The sequence below is a fragment of the Phyllostomus hastatus genome, unplaced genomic scaffold (assembly GCF_019186645.2).
Source record: "Phyllostomus hastatus isolate PE091 unplaced genomic scaffold, TTU_PhHast_1.1 phas_scaffold_1066, whole genome shotgun sequence".
NCBI lineage: Eukaryota > Metazoa > Chordata > Mammalia > Chiroptera > Phyllostomidae > Phyllostomus > Phyllostomus hastatus.
The window spans coordinates 23,389,509-23,411,459 of record NW_025334004.1 but is presented as its reverse complement, the minus strand read 5'-3'; positions in this window follow the sequence as shown (position 1 = coordinate 23,411,459).

Genomic DNA, 21,951 nt, shown 5'->3' with positions numbered 1-21,951 from the left:
TGTTCATTAGATTCCACATATGAGTGAAGTCATACGCGATGTGTCTTTCTGTGACTGGCTTATTTCGCTTGGTGTAATGTTCTCCATGTCCATCCATGCTGTTGCAAAGGGTAAACTTCATCTTTTTTTTCCCACGGCCAAGTAGTATTCCATTGTACTAATGTACCACAGCTGTTTTATCCACTCATCTACCAATGGATAGACGCTTGGGCTGCTTCCAGATCTTGGCTTTGTAAGGAATGCTGCATTGAATGCAGGGGTGCTTGTGTTCTTTCAAATTAGTGTCTACTCACTTTGGACTTTGTTTATTGTTCCTTTTCAAGTTCCTTTGAGTATAAAGCTAGATTGTTTATTTGAGCTTTTTGCTGTTTCTTGAGATAGGCCTGTAATTATATGAATTTTCCTCTTAGGATTGCTTTCACTGTGTCCCATAGATTTTTGGTGGTTGTGTTCTCATTTTCATTTGCCTCAAGGTATCTTTCGATTTCTTCCTTGATCTCATTGTTAACCCATTCATTATTTAATAACATGTTACTTAGCTTCCATGTCTTTTGTGTAATTTTTAGTTTTCTTCTTGTGATTGATTTCTAGTTTTATGGCATTATGGTCAGAAGATGCTTGATATGATTTCTGTCTTCAATTTATTGAGACTTGTTATGCTATGTCTTTTAATTGGAACATTCTAGCTATTTGCATTGAAAGTGATTATTGATAGATATGTATGTATTATCATTTTGCTATTTTACTTATTAACTATTTTTCTCTGTTTCTTCTTCCCCCTTCCCTCCTTCTCCCCCTCCTCTATTTTCTCCATCTCCTTATTCTCTTGCTGCTGCTTCTCCTTCTTCTCCTTCCCTTCGCAAGCCTTTTAACATTTGTTGCAATACTGGTTTGGTGGTAACAAACTCCTTTAGCTTTTTCTTGTCTGGGCAGCTCTTTATCTGCCCTTTGATTCTAAATGAGAGCTTTGCTATGTAAAGTAGCCTTGTTTGTAGGTCCTTGCTTTTCATCACTTTGAGTATTTCTTGCCAGTCACTTCTGGTCTGCAAAGTTTATGTTCGGAAATCAGCTGACAGTCGTACGGGAGCTTCCTTGTAGGTAAGAAACTGCTCTTCTCTTGCTGCTTTTAACATTCTCTCTTTGTCTTTAACCTTCAGCATTTTAATTATGTGTCTCGGGTGTGCCTCTTTGGGTTCATCTTGTTTCGGACTCTCTGTGCTTCCTGGTCTTGCCTGTCTGTTGCCTTCACCTGGTTAGGAGAGTTTTTCATCATCATTTTCTCACACAGGTTTTCAATTCTTTGCTTTCTCTCTTCTCCTCCTGGCCCCCCTGTGATGCAAATGTCGGTGTGCTTGAAGTTGTCCCAGAGGCTCCTAAAACTATCCTCGTTTTTTTATTCTTTTTTCTTTTTGCTGTTCTGATTAGTTCTATTCTGTTGTCTTATCTTCCACATGTCTGATTGGATCATTAGCCTCATCTACTCCATTGTTGATTCCCTGTAATGTATTCTTCATTTCAGTTAATGTAGTCTTCATGTCTGACCTTTTCAATGTTTTCTAGTTGTTTTTAATTTCCAATTTCTCGGTTGAAATTCTGAGTTCATTTACTCTTCCCCTAAGTTCATTGAGCATCGTAATAACCAGTGTTTTGACCTCTTCATCTAGTAGGTTGTTTGCCTCCATTTTTTTCTTCTTCTGAAGTTCTGCTCCATTTGGGAGATGTTTCTTTGGCTCTTCCTTTGGCAGGCTCTCTGTGTTTGTTCCTGTGTATTAGGTAGATCTGCTATCTCTCCCCAAGTTGGTAGAGTGGCCTTACCTAGTAGGTGTTCTGTAGGGTCCTTTGGCACAGCCACCCACTCACTCAAGCTAGGCATTCCTAGTGTGCTCACCCACCCCATATGGGCTGTGTACACGCTTGTGTTGTAGTTGAGCCTTGATTGCTGTTGGCACTTCAATAGGAGAGATTTACCCCTAGGCCGATTGGCTGCAAAGACTGGCCTCAACCACCATGGAGAATGCACTATGCATGGAGCCCACCCCACAGAACAGGACTGACTTCAGCGGGCTCTGGTGCCTGCTGAGGTTGTCCCTTGCGGAGGGGGCTGGATGGTGCCTTGGCATAGTCTGAGTCTGTTCACTGGGTGTGCTGGATCTGGGGCGTCCCAGGAAATGCAGGCCAAGGTCAGCCACCATTTGCGCCCTGCTCAAGGCCACCCAGCGTGAGCTCCAGAGTGATCTGCAGACGGCTGCTGCTTGTGCTGAGCTTAGAGGTGCCCAGGAGAGGCCAATTTGCAAACCAAAGCCGGCTGCTGCTGCTGCTGCTGCTGCTGCTGCTGGGCCTGGAGCCACTTTGTGAGAGAAGTAGGGGGCACACCAAGGCCAGATGCTGCTTTTTTGAGAGCCAAGTTAGGCTGTTCATGTGGAAAAGCCACTACACAGCTTGCGTGAGCCTTCAAGTTGGGTGGGTCAGGGTCTCGGAATCACCAGGGTGGGTGACTGGCGTGAGCCAGGCTGATGGAGATTCAGAGCTGGCATCTGCCTGCCACGTCTGTGGGGAAAGGGTGTGGGGAGGGGGGTGTCTCACAAAAGAAACACTGGTTGGTGTCTGCCAGCATTTCTGCCCGGCAGAAAGCTGCCCTTCAGCTCTTGCCTTGATTCCAGACACTTCAGTTCCTCCCTGTACGTCCCTGATGCCTTTCAAGCCGCTGCCCCAGTGCTGGAGCTCAGAGCGAGGGAGGCTGAGTAGGTTCATGCATGGGCCCTTTAAGAGGAACACTTGGGACTCCGGCGCCCCTTGGTCTCACTCAGCCACAACCTCTGCTGGCTTTTACAGCCAGAAGTTGTGGGGACTTCTCTTCCTGACACTGGGATCCTGGGCTGGAGGGCCTGGTGTGGGGCTGGGACCCTCACTCCTCAGGAGAAACCTTTGCAGACAAGATTTCCCTCCCAATTTTCACCCTCCACACATGGGGGTGAGATCAGCTCATTTCACATCTCCTCCTGCCAGTATCCGTGTGGCTTCTTTGTATCCTTATGTAGGCCTTCCATTCAGCTATGATGACTGCTCTTAAGCTATGATTTTGATGTGGTTGTGAGAGGTCCCAAGTACCATATTCACCTGCACTGCTTCCTTTTTTAAAGATTTTATCAATTTATTTAAGGGGTGGGGGTGTATGGAGAGTCAAACACTGAAGTCCTGGCTCAGGTACCTTAACGTAAATGTGGGGCGATGGGGAAGAGGGGCCGGGGTTTGTGGAGGGGTGAAAGGGCTGTTCCAGTTTTTAAAAGAGTATAGTCATGGATTATGCAATTTAAAGTTGAACTGTATGAAAGATAAAAAAGCCAGTCTATCTTAGGAAAGAGTTACTCAGTTATACTAAAATGTTTTTATAGATGATGAACCTCTGTTTTAGGTGCTCATGAACAGATAAACATGAGGCATAGAGCACTGTAGGCTGTGAAAATGAGAAGCAGATATTTTACCAGGGTTTTTTTTTGTTTGTTTGTTTGTTTTGTGGAGGGGAGAAGTAGAGCCGGGTAAGGACCAAGTTCGAGTCAAGGTGAAGTCTGCAGGGATGGGCGTTTTAGCTCAGGGCCAGGCTGCTCACTGCCTGACACAGCTCTGCACGTGGCCCGTCCCACAGGGACACTGGTTCTCAGTGGAAGAAAAGCAGCTACACATCCGGCGTGGTGTGTCCTGTGAAGGCGCTAGTATTATGTGCTTTAGGAGTTTACCCAATGCTAGCTAGATTTACCTAAAAAGCACAGTAACATTTAGGAGCTACTCTGATCAGAAATCAAACACAGTGCACTGCCTTGCTTTTCTATTTTAAGAGTGTTTATCTTCCCTTTGGAGTGATGAGGAACACATCTGAATGGTAAACATACACAGGCAGGGATGGGGACAATACTAACAGCTCGGAGGGAGGCTCAGACAGCCCTGAGCTGCGGGGAACACACACAAAGTCTCCTCCAGGCAGGAGCTTCCGGCTCGGGGTTCATTGAGCTGGAATATGGACCCAGTTTGGCGATACCTCTCAGCTGTCTCCCAGAAGTCAAAAGTTTTAACACCTCAGTGCTTGGGTTAAAGTCCTGTTTGGGTTCTTTTTCTTTACGCTCGTACTGATGAGCCAAGAAGACTAATGACCTATTAAAGATGTGTGTGTGAGTATGTGTGATTTAACAAACTCCTAGTTGGAGACTTGGTGCCTCTCTTGTTTTCCTCTTTCTGACTGTCTTTTGACTAAGCTCTTTTAATAACTGCAGTCAGAAAAGAACAGAAGTAGAATCGGTCCTTTTGTTCCCTCCTCAGCTCAGTCTAAGTTTGATGGGGGAACTCATGGGTAGTTGATCACCGACATAGTTTCCTGGACAGTCTGGACAATGAATAGGTCCAGAAGCTTAAGAATGGCCTGTGGGTGCCCCTTTCCGTGCTGCCCTGCTGGGGCTGGAACAGAGCACCCCTCATCCCCCGCTTCCTGCCCGATCTCCATCTAAGGCAACCAGAGAACCCTAAGGGCTGGAAAGGGGTCTGGATGTGAACTTGGACGTCCCCTCCCGCCACTGACTCTGGCACATTGGACATGTCGCTTCGCCTTTTTGAGCTTCTCATCTGCCAAATGGGGGTGATAAGACCTGCCTGGCAGAGCCCTTCTGAGGTCTGCATGGGAGGATGCGTGGGGAGGAGCGTTGTGAACCCAAAAGCTTTGAGAGATGGCCATGTAGGCTAAAACTTTAAAAATAAAGGGGTAATGTCTACTTTAGAAATACTACTATTAAAAATGTGGAAGAATACATATATATGGATTTTTTAAAAAGCTGCTTTTAGCCCTGGCTGGCATAGCTCAGTGGATTGAGCGCGGGCTGCGAACCAGGCATCGCAGGTTTGATTCCCAGTCAGAGCACGTGCCTGGGTTGCAGGCCATGACCCCCAGCAACCACACATTGATGTTTCTCTCTCTCTCTCTTTATCCCTCCCTTCCCTCTCTGAAAATAGATAAATAAAATTCTTAACAATATATATATTTTAAAAAGCTGCTTTAATAGATGAGCCTGTACAACAAAGTGAAAAAATACTGTTATGTATACATCCATATGTATATGTAAAGAAAAAGTTCTGAATGGTACATATCAGCCTTAACCCCAGTTTCCCTTGAGGAGAAGTGTAGTTTTTCATATTTTACTTTATATTCTCCTGTTTCTAAAACATTTTTCAATGAGTACATACTATGTTTGCTATAACTATTGTTATTTTAAGATTTTATTCTAAGAATTGTATCATGTGCCTGCCTGGCACTTTAAGAATGCACAGTAGAAGAAAGGGGGGGTGTGCGTTAGTATGTATATATTTGTATTTGTTATCTGAGAGGACCTGATTGTTCCGTTTTCACATTCTCTGGAAAGAGATTGAGGTGCAAAGAGGCAGGCAGTGAGGCGTGTTGCCAGAAAGGAACAGCATCCATTAGCGCAGCGTCCCGGAGGAGACGCGTCGTCCAATGCCCGTTTCAGAGCTGTGTATCCATTCGGACAGCTGCTGAGCGGACGCCTGCAGCCTCCTCCCACTTCCGAAGGCGGGACGGTGGGTGCAGCAGCTGTATTATGAGAATAAACGCACTTGAAGAATGAAATGCCCTTTGTGCTCGCCGCTCTGTTTCAGCTCAACCCATCCTCCCGTGCCCAGCGCCGAGGGGTCCGCAGGGGGCGTGTTTAGATGGCTGGACCTTTTAAATGAGTCTGTGTTGGACATTCTCACACGGATTCTGTCCTGAGGGCCTGGTGCCGTTGTGAACATACTGTGGGTGGTGTGCCCCTCTGTGGGAACGGGGGAGAAAAAGCACTATAGGCATCGGGAGGTGTTCACATGAATTGCATCCCAGCCTCCTGGGTGAGGTCCAAATGGTGCTGTTGTGTGTCCTGCCGCACTTGCGCAGGATGCCTGCAGGGGTGTGCCGATAAAGACGGGGAGGCGGACAGGTAGCTGGCCCCTAAGCACGTGTTGCCCTGGCCCCGTGGTTGGCTCTCATTCCCTAAGTTTAAGCTGCTCTACGGTGCTTTCAGAGGAATAGAGATAACTGAAGCACCGCTTCTACATCAACTGACTAGTATGTGGATACAACTCAGGCTCTGTTTGCGGCCCCTAAGCCTTGTCCATTATGCTAAGCAAGAGATACATGTAAGATAATTTTTTTAATCCTTCCCTAGATTTTCTACCTGCTTTAGATTAAATATTTTTGTGTGAGGCGATTATATCTCCATTATGGGTTTATGAGTGCTGCCTCTTTTTAAAATGCTTTAATGGTTTCTCTAGGGTTTACAAAATATCTTTGTGCATCATCAGCGTGCAGGGGCCTTATGGATCTTCTGTGACGGACCCACATTCAGTGAAGCAAGCGTCTTTTCTACAAAAGGTGGTGTGTTTTTTTTTTTTTCTTCTTCCTGCTTTAGAGTTGGATGAAGAAAAGCAAAGACCACAGGCCCACCAGAACCCCAGAGGGTAAGGCCCACGGGAGTGGAAGGGACTTAAGAAGTTTCCGAACAGCAGCCAGGATGTGGGCAGCCTCGAGTGTTGTACACAGTAAACTGAGACCTGGGTTTGCCAGGAAGGCGGCCTTGATAGGCCAGGCAAAGGGCTCATTCATGTTCATATATTGACCATCTGGCCATGATATTAAAAAAATTATTGAAGTATAGTAATATGCTCAGAAAAATGCACATATCTTAAGCATAAAGCTTAATAAGTTGTCACAAACTAAACACAGATGTGGAATCAACACCCCTTGCTTGCTTCCTCCTAACTGGACCCTGGGGAAACGCCCCGAACCCTCCGCACGCTCTCAGTCCTCACCTGTCCCCAAAGGGAGACTGTTACCCCAACTTCCAGCAGCGTTCGCTTATTCTACCTGATCTTTGGTACTCAATATAAAGGGACTTGCACAGTACATGTTCTTTTGTAAGAATCATCCATACTGTTGAGTATAGTCAAAGGTCATTTATTCCCTTTGCTGTCTAGTATTGCATGGTGCTAATATATCACATGTTATCCATCCTACTATTAGTGGGCTTTGGGGGAGTTTCCAGTCTGGGGCTGCTACGAAGAAAACTGCTGTAACATTCTTGCACTTGTCTATTGCAAAACAAATGGATGCATTTTTATTGCACAGGTATCCAACGGTAGAATTGTTGGCTCAGAAGGGGTGTGCATGTTTAGCTTTAGCAGACACTACCAAATAGTTTTCCACAGTGGGTGTGCCATTTTCACACCCACCAGCTGTGTATGAGATGAGAGCTCCAGTCACTTTATATCCTGGCAAACACTTACTTGCCACGGACTTCACTTTTTAAAGGGGACCCCGAAAATATGTGGGCTATTCAGAGTGGGTGACAGGGAGGATGGAGACTGAAAACCATACTTTTAAGAAATTATTGAAAAATAAAAGTTGGTTTTTTAGCCTGGAAAGAGAAGACCCTGGGGACATAGGAGCAACTATGTCCAGAGAATGAAAGAGTTGCCAGCTAGAGAAGGACCAGCTTGATCTCAGGGCCCAGCAATAGCGGCACTCCCACTAGGCTCAGGGACCCACCCAGGCCCAGGCCCTGCTGCAGGTGAAGACGGCGCAGGAAGGCAGCACAGAACATCCCCCCGCACCCCGCCCCTTCCCCACTGCAAAGACTCTGATGTCCACTCCTTCATTCACTCGTGGGACAAATATTTCTCAAGTGCCCACCGAATGCCTGACTCTGATCTGGACAGGGAGATACTACAGTGAGTGGACAGGCCTTCTCTGCCAGTGGGTAGACCTTCTAATCTGGTTGGGAGGGGGTGAGGAGCAAAGAGGGAACAAGACAATTTTTGAGTATGCAAGAGCTTTGAAGCCACATATATCTGGGTTCAGATTCTTAATGTGGTGAGTTTGGACTTGGGACCTATATCGACCCTCTTTGAGTCTCATATCTGCAAAATCACCCACCGCAAGTTTGTTGTGAGAATGAAAGGGGTTTATTGTATAAAGCATACAGCACAGGGCCTGCTAGGCTGAGCAAACTTGCAAGGTGTTGTTACTACTATGAAATAATCAGTGACATGTTCCTTCCAACATACCCACAGAAGTCTACGTGCCTCCTGTGTTTCAAACTGCATTTCAATTTCTGTCTGATTATTTATTTAGCCCAATAGAGAGGAAATATTGCCTAAATTGGTTACTCTGTATAAATCACTTATAATAGTGGTTGGCAAATATTAAGTGCTAAATGCATTTATTAAATGAATAAATATAAATGAACGAATGAATTCTACTTTGAATATAGTTCAGTGAAGCCTCTTCATATCAGGGAACCCTCGTATAATCTTCCCTGTCTTTCCCAAACAGGCATATGTTTATAATCATGCCCACTGTACTTTAATTCATTCAACAAATGTTTACTGAGCACCTGGTTGCATTGTTCTAGGTGCTATGAATGCCTGCAGCAAACATTTTTAGTAGAGATTAAAATAATTGCATGAAGCAAGTAACCTCAGGTTAAGGGTAACATCAAAATAATTTGAGAAATTATTTTGAAGTATTTTGCCTTAAAGAGAGGAATTTCTTTTCAGGTTAGTTGGCAAACACGTGGTCAGCCCGTGCCGAGTATAGGGCTCTCCTGAGCTGTGTTCGGTTACCACGGTACCAAGATATTGCGAGTGCTGAACGTCCGGTGTTTGTCCACAATGGAAGTGGCACACGCTGTACTTGGGGGTGGAAATGAGCAGAAATGAGGCCGGAATGCAGACAGGGCAGCAAACAAGATGATAACAAAGCGATGCGGGCTAGACTCCGGGGACCTGTGGGGCAGCAAGAGACTCAGCCTGGTGAGCAAGTGGACCAGGACATCAGAGGAAGTGACTTAACTTGGGCCTGGAGAGCAAGTGCAAACCCATCTGACCATCTTTCTCCGAGCAGTCTTTCACCTCATCCTTGTTCCCAGGGCCGTGATGAGACTTCAGGCAACTCTGGGCAGAAAATGAGTTAAATGGAGACCTGTCATGAGGAGTTATAGTGGTTAGTGTGGTCTCAAAGAAATGACATGGCGTGGAGGCAGGTAGAACAAGGCCTTCTGAGGAGACATCCGCTGTCAGGCGGAGCAAACTGCGGCCAACTCAACAGACACAGTGCACCAGGGCACACAGCTCCTCGAAGGGACTCATGGGAAACCAGATTGTCAGTGGTGTTGATCATGGCCTTGAACAGGTAAATTCTGATAAAATCAGTAAATATGACAGCACTAGCAGAACAGATGCTTCCCCAACAATGAATGGACAGGGAGCAATTTCACACTTAACCTATCTTTTCTGAGGACTGAGTAAGAGCAGAGGCAATTTCTCTTCTCCGTGGCACCAGTCCACTGCTGTATTCATGAAAATGGCAGATGCTCGCTATGACTCAGGTGGTGTCTGAGATGAGTTATGCTAACTCATTTGATTCTTGCAAAAACCCCATTTTAGAATAAGCTAAGTGAAGCTAAGCAACGTGTTTGAGGTCACCCGACTAGTAAGTGGCAAAGTCAGAATTTACACCAAGGTCATCAGCCTTTAGAGCTTCTGTTCTCAGCCAGACCACCACATTCTTAAGTCCGCAGGAGCCCCAGCCCTAGCACAATCCAGTCCTGGTCACCACTTATCCAGTAAAGGAATGAGTTCTGTTATTCTTAGCTACAGTTTGTCTGAGAATTTGCAAGACCAAATACCAAATTACACAGTGCCCAAGAAAAATGAACACAGGCACATAAACAATATCACAATAGAAGTCTGTCCTGGTCTCATTTTCCCTGGGTAGTTCAGATGAATTTGTGCAGCCCGAGATACATTTTACTCTACCAGTCGTTGAAAAAGAAAGTACCATGCCTGGATTATTATAACATACAAAAAGGACCAGTATTGCTTGCCAGGGTGTCAGAGTCTCTAGGAACACTTTTGGCTTTTTGCCTAGCAGAGTATAGATAGGGCTGGCTCTGGCTTCGGGAAAGACAAAGAACCTCCCTGGAAGTGACCTGCCTTATAATAAGTAGCCATGTTGGAGCTGAAAGGAAGCAGAGCGTTGTCATGCATTTTGGTGTGTCACGCATTTGCATTTTTTAGCAAAAAACAGCATTGTCTCAGGACTCCTTGAGATTATATTTTTAAATACATCTTCTACTTATAAATACATTTTTATATTTAAACAATTTTTGTTTCCTGTGCTGAAAAGCTCCCTGGGCAGAAATTTTGCTACAAATCTAACGATACATAAAAGATTTTTGCATGAACTGTTTTGGTTGATTGATTTTTCAAGAGCCCATGAAAAAGCTCTCTGAGCTCCAACATTCAGGGTGTGGAAAAAGGGTAGTTTGTCAGTTAAAATTCCACCACATATTGTATAAAAATAAAAATTAAAAAATAAAGATATTTCCCAGACAGACCCAAGATTTCAAGGCCAGGTACAGTTGCTGACATTGACATTTCTTACTCTAATCCAATTAATTGACTTGAATCAAAAGTCTGTTGCTAAAGATACACAGAAGATGCAAAGAAATATTCAAGTAGGGATCTACAAAATTAATCATATGGGTGCAACCCATTGCTGCCTTGTACATAATCATTAACAACAAAAACAAAACAACTTCAACCTACACAAGTACGAGATGTGCCCCTTAATATTACTAATTTTTTAAAATATATTTTATTGATTATGCTATTACAGTTGCCACATTTTCTCCCCTTCACTCCCCTCCGCCCTGCACACCCCCTCCCACCCACCTTTAGTTCATGTCCATGGGTCATACATATAAGTTCTTTAGCTTCTGCATTTCCTATACTATTCTTAACCTCCACCTGTCTATTTTCTACCTCCCATCTATGTGACTTATTCTCTGTATCTTTTCCCCCTCTCTGCTCCTCCCACTCCCCTGCTGCTAACCCTCCATGTGATCTCCATTTCTGTGGTTCTGTTCCTGTTCTAGTTGTTTGCTTAGTTTGCTTTTGTTTTTGTTTTAGGTGTGGTTGTTAATAATTGTGAGTTTGCTATTGTTTTACTGTTCATATTTTTTATCTTCTTTTTCTTAGATAAGTTCCTTTAACATTTCATATAATAAGGGCTTGGTGATGATGAATTCCTTTAACTTGGCCTTATCTGAGAAGCACTTTATCTACCCTTCCATTTTAAATGAAAGCTTTGCTGGATAGAGCAATCTTGGATGTAGGTCCTTGCCTTTCATGACTTTGAATACTTTGTGGCCCCTTCTTGCCTGTAAGGTCTCTTTTAAGAAATCGGCTGACAGTCTTATGGGAACATCTTTGTAGGTAACTATTTCTTTTTCTCTTGCTGTTTCTAGGATTCTCTCCTTTATTTTAATCTTGGGTAATGTAATTATGATGTGCCTTGGTGTGTTCCTCCTTGGATCCAACTTCTTTGGGACTCTCTGAGCTTCCTGGACTTCCTGGAAGTCTATTTTTTTCCCCAGAATGGGGAAGTTCTCCTTTATTATTTGTTCAAATAACTTTCCCACTGGTTGGATGTTTCTTTCTTCTTTCTGGTCCACACTGTTGATTTGAGTCCCAGTTTCCTTCCCATCACTATTGGTTCTCTGTACATTTTCCTTTATTTTGCTTAGCATAGCCTTCGTTTTTCCATCTAATTTACAACCAAATTCAACCAATTCTGTGAGCATCTTGATTACCAGTGTTTTGAACCATGCATCTGGTTGGCTATCTCTTCGTCGCTTAGTTGTATTTTTTCTGGAGCTTTGATCTGTTCTTCCTTTTGGGCTTTTTTTTTTTTTTTTTTTTTTTTTGGTCTTGTCACGCCTGTGCCTGTTACGTAGTGAGGGGCAGAGCCTTAGGTGTTCGCCAGGGCAGGGCAACCCAGTCCCTGGGTTGTGACGCTGTATGTGGGGGAGGGGCCCAAGAGGGAATAGTGCCACTTGCTCCACCCTCTGCCGGATTTCAGTCACTTCCCCCACTACCCACAGGCAAAGCGGTCCCTTCTGGTGCTGATTCCCAGGTGGGTGGGCTTGTGTACGTTCTAGGACCCTGTGGGGCTCTCCAATGAACTCTCCTGTGAGGCTGGGAGTTTCTCCCACTGCCGCCTCAACCCCCACAGGTGTTTTCGATTGGAGGTTTGAGACTTTATTTCCCCGTGCTGGGACCCTGGGTTGTGTGGTCTGTCTCACTCCCCAGTTGTTCCTCCCGATTTATCTGTGCTCGAATGTGGGACCACCACAATGCACCTCCTCGCAGGGTCCGCCAGCCACCACCTAGCTCACCCTGGTCCTCCAGCCGCTCCTCACTGTGAGTCCTCTCCGCCCGGCTGCCCGACTCCACCCCTCCTACCGGTCTGGGTGAGTGTGTCTTCTTTACCCCCTTGGTTGTTAGACTTCCATACAGCTCAATTTTCTATCAGTTCTAGTTGTTCTTTGTTTTTGAATTGTTGTCCTTCTTTTGGTTATGTGAGGAGGCACAGTGTGTCTACCTACGCCTCCATCTTGGCTAGAAGCCTAATGTTACTAATTTTGCCATTCTCATGACTCTCCCCTCAGCAGAAGGTACTTTTCTCTAAATGAAAACTCATTTAAAAAGATGTAAGATGCACCCTGGGATAACAAGAACATCTAACAGAGTTAGCAACACGTAGCCCTAAAACCTCAAATGGCTTTAAAATTTGAAAGGCACAAAACTAAATGATTTTGTTCATGTCAGATCATTAAAAAATCATCGTATCCTTGTTGAAAATTTGGATATTGAACTCTTATTTTTATGCTGTCACTTTTGCTTCAGATTTTGTTTCAGCATATTTATTTATTTATTTTTAGTTTTGTCAAAAAGATATTCAGCAACTAAAAAAGCTAGGTTCCTAATTTGTTCGATTGCCTATAAGGGGCTCAGTGTCTGATTTTGGATCTGGGCTCCTTTGACCTTACACTGTCTGCCATGGACACTTTCTTCCTCCAGAGTGGTTCTGGGAAATCTCAACCAAGGCTTTCTCGTCTGGAATGAGCTGCGAGTGTTTCACCTTGCCATCCACTGCCGGGCCTCTCCTTGGGTGCTAAGAAGCCTTTGACATGTGTGATAGGCAATGCAAATATGACAACCATCTCCTAGAATAGGGCTGTGTTTTGTTTTGTTTTGTTTTTATGATAAAAGATCTTATATTCATTGGCTGTGATGAACTTGGCCTATTAACCAGGCAATTTGGCCAACCAGAAAAATTAGGTAAGAGAACTCTTGTACCATCAAAAAAGTCCAACAGCGGGGATATGACACGAACTTGAAGGAAGCTGCGGTGAAACGGTTAGAACGTCCAGTACCGAATCAGACCACCTGGGTTTATCACTTGATCAAACTGGTTGACGTTTTTGGGCTTCGATTTCCTCAGAAGCAAAAGGGTGGCGAGAGTAGATGCTTTCCTTGTGTTGTTGCAGGAGCCCAGTGAGGTAATGACCGCAGGGCACATGGAGAACTCGGTCACAGAGTGTGAGCACTGAACACGTGGTGGCTATTGCCATGGCAGAGAGTTCAGAACACTGACATTGTACGTGGCTCTTCCAGGCTTGAGGCCAGCGCAAGGTCATAGGCACTCAGCAAAAGACTGCAGTCATGCAAACAGCATGATGTAATTGCAGACTTGGCTGGATCACTATAAAAGAATTCCCAAAGCAGTGCAGCCGGTAAAGGCACAGTCGTGGAGATATTGTGGAACTCCTGGTCTCCAGGGGTAAAGATAGCAGGATTTGTGCATGCATCTGTGCCTGTGTGTGTGTGTTATTGTACTGTGGATCACGGCATTACAAAGGAACAAGCTGTTGCCTGCCAGAAGTTATCAGGTAAAAAGTTCATGGTAAAATTGCTCGATCGTCAGCCAACGCACTGGCACAAACCCAGAGTCAGTTCTCATTGAATGGATCTCTGATGAGCCTCAGGAGGGATTTTCCAAAATGTGTGTGAGTTAGAAAGGTAATTCACGAAAATCGTGCAGATGAGTCCTCCCTGATGTAGAAATTCCTAGCATGTCCTGTGGAACCTCAGTCTAGGCTCTAAATGCCACTAGGTGGCAGAGGAATGTTATGAAACCAGCCACTCATTAGGGAGCATCTAAGATGTGATTACGGGAGTGTCTCCCTTTCCTTCTCATCACTGGGTGCTCTGTCTGCAGGGTCCTCAGACACCTTTGCTGGAATGTAGGCCATGAGTCCTTGTCTTTCTACCACTCAGCCCCCAGAGGAGTGTGTGGTCTTGGATGGCAGGCTCTAACATAATCTAGCTCAAATCCCTAAATAAAAAATATCCAAAGCTTTCCAATCTTGAAAATTATATTTTCACTTCTCCTAGAGTTGGACATTTGGAAAGAAGGGCAATGTTCTAGCAGGTGCCTTGAGGGCGCTTGTTGGAGAAAAGGAGCCCAGTGCCTGGTGATACCATCTTTTTTTTTTTTTAAGATTTTATTTATTCATTTTTAGAGAGGGAAAGGAGGGAGAAAGAGAGAGAGAGAGAGGAACATCAATGTGCAGTTGCTGGGGGCCGTGGCCTGCAACCCAGGTATGTGCCCTGACTGGGAATCGAACCTGTGATACTTTGGTTCGCAGCCCATGCTCAATCCACTGAGCTACGCCAGCCAGGACTAATACCATCTTTATTCCTCACATCAGGCAGATCCATGTCCCACCCTTCCCACTCACTCTAAGGAGGGCCAAACAACTCTACTGCTGCCAATATCTTTAACTTCTTATTCTGAGAAATCTTTTTTTTTTTAATATTGAACATAGTTTCTAACATTCTAAAATTTGAGAGGCTAGTTTGAACTAAGCTTGAGTGATTTACTCAATGGGTCCTATTTTCCATTTTTGTAAAGGTAAGTTTTTGAGTCTGAGCTGGACAGTGGCCTTTTTATCTCTGAGCTCTAGCTCAGGCGTATTCTATCTGGAAAGGGTTCAGGATAAGTTTGATCAAGCAGCCTTGTAAGCAAAGAGGAAATGCCCTCTTGGAAAAAGAGCTGCTTTAATGTCATGTTACCACCCCATGACACAGAAATCCAGAAGGTTCTGCTTTATGATTTAGATTTTTATGAAATTCAATATAATTTGCTAACAATAACAAAACTTTCCCTCCATCATTTATAGCCACCCAATTAATTGTTCCAATTTCTGGAGGAAAAAACAATCAAGGTAATTAATTGAGGTCCTTGGTTTAAGAATGGAGTCCTCTCCTTCCATTCCATGTCAGGTGCTGACTGGAGATTGGAGTAGAGCCAGCTGAGATGACAGCAAGGGTGTGTGGCCTGAAAAGGATCTGTGTAAAGGGACATCATGAAGACCCGAGAGTCTGGAAGGACACCTTATTGATGTGACAGGGAGCTGGGTTTGGGGGTGGCAACTCAGAGAGCACCAGACACCTTTCCTCCTACCTGTGCCCTAAGCCACCGTTAATTCACAGCCCTCTGTGTGCCCCAGGTCTGCACCGTGTCTCCAGCACTGATGGAGGCCTGTCGTCTCCCCGATGAGCCACCAGCCTTGGGTGTTAGCTGAGACGCTGGCAAAGCCTTTTCTATCCATCCAGCCCCTCTGCAAGTGATTGCCACAGCGGCCATATGTTCCTTCTGTGCGTGGAGCTTTGCAGCACAGGATCTGTGTTCTTGGCTTTGGGAAGAAAGGGGGAGAGAAAACCCAGCTTTCAAGTGAAGGGCACATTAAATTCAGGGGCTTCCAAATTAAGTCAATACAATCATTTCCTTCTTTAAAGAAACCCTACACCTCCCCACGCCCGGCAAGTGGGGAGCTGGGTGTTGAGTTCTTCTTGCTCCCTATAAAGGGTTATTGGCAACGCAGCCATCTATGAATCAAAGGAAGCCGAAAGCGAGCCTGCCCACGGTCAGGGGCGGCTGGGAGGCGGAGAGCCAAAGCTTTGGAGAACTAACTAAAAGGCAGGGCAGGGAGGGGGGTGCTGCACCCTCATCTGTGAGCTGTCTCATCTCTTTGTCCGAGTGTCTGGGCAGGACTTTGAAAGGGGCCTAGAAGCGGCGAGCAACTGGAAATACCTGCCCTCAGGAGCCTCCAGCCACTTCATGCTGCTGTGTCTGCGAGTCCCCCTCACTTCCCAGACCATCGCTCCCAGACTCCCACAGCCCGAACCCCGCCCTCCTTTTTCCTTCCAGAGCCCCCACTTCACCTCCATCAGCGCCCCTGCTCACCCTGCCTCGGCCTTTGGCCCCAGGTCCCTCGGGACCCGCAGGAGGGGCTGGCCAGGCTGCCTCCTGCCCTGGGGTCCTCGATTCTTCCCAATGGTTTTCTCTCCGGACAGGAAAAACTGCACTCATCTCTCTCTCTCTCGTTTCTAGATCTTTTCTGGTTTGATACTTGGAAAATTTTTTCTCAAGGAGCTATTTCCATTTGGTGTAGGATAATATTTGCCTTTGCAACTAGGTTCTTTTCTGGAGCTTTGATAACCATCCTGGGCTGTATCTAAAAATGTGCAGACTCCTTCGTAATGGTGAGAGAAAGATACGATTTTTCTTTTTTAAGGGCTCTGTTGTGCTGCATTGGGGACCAGTAAGTCCTCCTCCTGGGGTGACCGTTGAGAAGACAGACAGCCACCCAGCCCCCAGGGGGCCTCACAGCAGACTTAAACCTGCCTTTACTTCGAGGGTCGCCAGAACGGAGGGGAGGGTTGCATTCTGGACAGCCTGGCACATCTCACACTTGTGTGTCCCCATCGCCCCTGTGACACAGACTGGGAGGGACGTAACTTCTCCCCTTGAAGATCACAGATTTGAGGTCGGCCTTTGCCGGCCCGGCTGGAATGCTTGCTGGTTGTGTGTGTCTGAGAAGGATCTAATGATCATCCTGACAACTCCAGTGGTAGTAACAAGGAGGGTACAAGGGGTGTTTTTAATGAATCTAGTTCAGATGTACCCCTTAAATTAATGAACGGGAACCCAAATTCTCAAGAACACTTGGTGGTGGTCTTGGAGCTGGGCAAGGTGCAAAATCCTCATCCAGGGCGGTCCTCAGCCAGAGCCAGGCTAGACAACCCAGAAAGTGACCTCCCCACAGTGGCTGCACGCATGGATTATGTCATTGTCACTTTCAGCAGTTACTATTTTAGCCAGGTAGCGTCTGATCTCTGCCTGCTGGGAAAGTCAGCCGCCCTCCCGCCCCCTTCCCTCCTCCCCCCCTCCCTCCTCAGCAGTGACAAATGCGGTTCTAGCCCGTTCAGCAGGGGGAGTGTTCTGCCCAGAATAGAACTTGGCTCTCGGGCCACCGGTTCCAGAGCCGGCTTCGAGACTGAGGGGCTCTTGTTCTCCGTGTGCTTTGAGAAATTTCCGCGGAGGTCAGGCCCAGCTGGGACACCGTGAGCTTTCCCCAGAGGGAAAGGGGAAATGGGCTCGTAATGCAAATCATGGCTCACACCCAAGTTTAAGTTCCCTTTCAGAATGCAAAGCAGAGCGACACTGCTCCAGCCACTCAGAGAGCAGCCGGGAGTGGGAGTGGGAGTGGGGAAAGCGTTAACAGTAGAAGTAAAATCTTGGCTCCCTCTGAGTGAGCAGTCGCTTCTGGCTGGGGCCAGAGTGGGGGTGTGGAGCGTGGGGGGAGGGGCCGTGCACTTTAATTACCCTCAAAGGAAACAAGTCTGGGTCAGAGGGCTGTTTTAATTGGATTGAGGTCTCCCTGAAAAGTCCAGTTTTTCTCACAATCTTTGTCATTCTGTGTGTGTGTTGCTCAAATAGAAAATGTAAATATTGCATAAATAAGAACAGAGAAAGAGGGGTGTTTTGGCTTTCCTGTGGGAACAGGGGACCCTGAATTGTTTTCCAGTGCTGTCCAGGATCAAAGGAACATTTTCCTGTAAGTACTAATTGAACCAAAAGTCACCTGAGATGAAAGGAACATTGTAATTTGTGACTGTGTGTGGAACCCCTGGGGATATGAACGGCGATGAAGCAGTAAGTGACTCAGAGACCTGCTCTGCATTCACAGTTATAAGGCACGGTTCGTTTTGACTTTTTCCCCCCTCCTGTGTAAATTGTTGTACTTGATTAAAGGATTTTCAAACTGGGACCTGTGGCCTACAGACCACTCCGCCCCGTACTGAGTGTTCACCTGTCTGAGCCTGTACGAGTTTGTTCAGGCCACCATGACAAGTGCCACAGCTTGGGTGGCTTCAACAACAGAAATGTATTTTCTCACAGTCCTGGAGGCCAGGAGTCACAGATCAAGGTGTTGGTAGTTGTTATTGTTGTTGTTGTTTTCCCACTGAGGTCTTTCTCCTGGGCTTACAGATGGCCACCTGCTTGCCTGGTCCTCTCTGTGTACGAATGGGACTGATCTCACTTTCTCCCTCCCCCATGCCTGCCCCCTCTCTCTTCCTCTGAGTGTGTGTGTGTCCTCCTACCTTCTTATAAAGACACCAATCATATTGGAATAAGATCACCCGAATGACCTCATTTTACCTTAATTACCTCTCTGCAGACTCCGCAAACACAGTCCCACTCTGAGGTCCTGGGGGCTAGGGCTTCAACACGTGAGCCTTGGGGGACACAATTCAGCCCATAACGCTTCTTAGTAAAACTGAAATAACACGCGCCCTCCTTTCCTGTTTGCAGGCTCCAGTGAGATAAAGTCAGAAGAGGGGCTTTGGAGGGCGGCAAATGCTGTACAAAGGCAAGCTGTTATCCTACAGGGGTGGGGGAGGCGGCTGGAGCAGTGTGCTTTATGGGTCTGTGTGAAAGTCACATTCTCTGCGTGCACCGAAGTTTTGAGGTCAAGTTCCCCACGAAAAGATGAGTTTGCAGAGGTGCTACTAGGGATCATGCTTTCTTGAGAATTTGAGCCTGGAGTGCTATTGCAAATCATTTGTTCATTTATTTATCCACCGCCATTGACCTCACCCCTGCTCTACTGGCCACTGGGCCAGTGCGATCCGTTACCTACCGAAGATGCAAAATGGCAAGTTGGCTGCATGAATTCAACGGAAAATTTCAGTAAGCAGAAGACGACTCTGAATTGGTCTTCCTACACAGCTTGCAGGGAGCTTCACCAAAAATATTTCGTGCCTTCAATAACTTCCCCTGCCACTTCCTTCCCCAATCACAGAAGGCTGTTCCCCGGGTCTAGAGGTTCAGATGAATTTGCAGGCCACTCTGGGTTTGGAACTGGGGCCACGCAGGCTGAAAAAAAAAAAACCCTCAGGTTCTTTCATTCTAAGAGACTGGATATCTGACAGAGCAGAGATTTTCAGCATGCTTCATCTCAGGGCACATGTAAATCAATCACTAAAATTCTGCAGCACACCAAAAATATATTTTTGGCCTATCTGACAAAAAAAAATAGGTATACTTTTTATCCATTCACACCAGAAGGCTATTGTTGTGTTGGCTGTTGTCCTTTTTTCATTTGACAGTCTGGGGGAAAAGAGGTTAGCGCCCCTGACTAAACAGTCAGGTATTGCATGCTTTAAAAATCCCGGTGGTACACCAGGGTGCCACGGGACGCAGGTCGAAAATCGCTGTGATAAAGTTAGGCACATCTGGATTCTCTGAAAAAAAACAAGGACCAGTTACACACACACACACACAACCACACACAACCGCACAGGGGTGCACAGAGGCTAGAAGAGCTTGTACCTGTCCTTGCATAAAGAAAGCAGTGTCATTTTTTTTACTGTTAGGGATTCCCTTAGTTCATAGAAGGTAAAATCATAGCATCACAGACCTTTGATCTCTCTCTAGAGTTTGGAAACTTTAAAGCTGAATGAGGAGTATAATGCCCCCATCTCCTAGTTCAGCCAAGGGAACCCCTTCTCTGTCAGGTTATACGTCGTATGTTGGGGTGTGGGCCAGGTGGGCAATGTGGACATACCCTCCTCGGGGACCCAAGAGCAAAGTGGTGGCACCTTGAGTTCTTTCTAGTGCTGAGTCCTCACTTTGAAATCTCGGTGTACAGGAGTGCCAAGAAGGAAAAAGTTCACAGTCACCAAACAAATACTGCAATACACTGTGACAGAAACTAGCCTGAAGGACTAAGATAGGAAGGGAAATCGGGGAAGTACAGCTTGCTACATTGCAAAACAAAGCAAACTCTAGTGGGAAGAAGACAGACCTCAGGAATTTCACTTTTTACCTCGGACCAAAAGACTATTTTGTAGCTCAGCAACTCCTGTGTTTTAGACTTCAATCTTGCCTTATTTCCAAAACGGGAGTGGGAATGACGAAGCCAAAAATATCAAACAGCCTTAGACCCTTGGGTAAAAACATTAGCAGCCACAGAGGACAGAGCTCATCACCTCCCCCACCCTTCACATTTCATTATAAGAGGAAAACCACAGGCTGAACCTAGCAAAGGCTGTTATATTTAACCCACAAGTTTCGTGTGCTTACTCGTGGTTTTTGAGTCTCGGCAGCTCAGAACTAATGTAAGATGAGGCTATTTAATACGCCGTGTGGAAGGAGGAAACAAAAATACATTTTCAGTCTCTTGTACTAAACAGCAGCTTGATTCCATTAAATCTATTTAATTTACTGTTTCCAGGCTCGAGGGAATCATTGCCACGTGACATTTATCTATGAACACTTAGAGTGAAAGCAGTCAACATCTTCAGGCAGGGCTCCTCACGGCACACAGCAGAGCCCGAGTCTGTTCCCTCAAAGCAGAAAGGGTGCTCTGAAAAACAAGTGTACGAAGTGTATTGGATGGCTTCGAGAATCCCAGGAGGGCTGGGGAAGGAAGCCAGGAGGCTCTGCAGCCAGCGACAGTCCCTGAAATCAATTCTGTGGCAGGCAGTGTTCCAGCGCCTTCTCTCTGGGTGAAGAGACCGCAGCGGGCCCTGGGACCCCTCCCCATGTCGGACGGACTAGCCAGCGTGCCTGCACATCCTAACCAGGCTCCTCTGGTCCTCGGGTTGTTCTTCCTTCTCCAGACATCTCTGTGTGCATCTCCCTTTGCCTCTTTCGGGAAACCCTATTGTGTCCAACAGAAGGGGCTCACGCTCCCCAGTGCTAACCCCCAGCTGCTGTTGCTCAGGATGGGGTCATTCTGTCCACGGTGGCCCCCAGGGCTTCAGCCTGATGGTCAGTGATGTTTGAAGAGGTGGTCCAGACCCCATGCTGACAGTCCTCCAGGCTGGGTCTCCTTATTCCCAATTCTGCCACAGGCACGGCTGGCATCCCTGATTCTTTGACTCCCTCCCCTGTGAGAGCAAGGTCACAAAGTCACGCATACCTGCAAAGGAGGGACAGGTATTAAGCCTCAAGGGGTAGTATAGTGTAGACTCAGATCAAGACAGAAAATTCCCACATTCATGACAAGGCTCTTTTCCTTCAGGGACAGTGAGCCTTATTTTTACGCCGAGTGGTCACCCTGGAGTCCCCCAAGTACTCAAGGGCCCCCAGTACCCTCTGTTGGCTGTTCCAGTTGACACCCCTGGAAAGGGCTCCTGGCTGACCATTCATGGAAATGACTCTTCCGTTCTTTAGTTCTTCTCCATCATCCTCTCGCGGGTGGGGGTGGTGCAGGGCCTGGCGCCACTTCTTCCCATTACTGTGTCGTGTGTCATCCTCCACGTGTTGGCGATGCAAGGTCGTATACTGAACATGCAACACGATGGAACAACCAGCTTCAGGATTAACTGTGCCCATTTTTGCTCAGCTGTGAGCTCATCGGGAAGAAATGAGAGGCATTTTTTTTTTTCCTTCTTCTGCCAAGAAGGAGCCGGGTTCTGTGTCCTGGTTATCTGGACTTCTCCTGTCTCAGGGGAGACTTCCTACCTTTCTTTCCAACAGTTGAGGTTTCGGCAGGAGACGGGACTCAGTCTGGTGGAATGATGAGGGCTCTGCGGGTTAAAGTGAAAGGTGACACCATGGGTGAAGGCTGGTCACTTGGAGGCCAGCGAAGGGTCAGGTACTGATGTGAAGGGCCCTACCACTCAGCATGAACTCCTGGCCGGCCCCTGGACCGG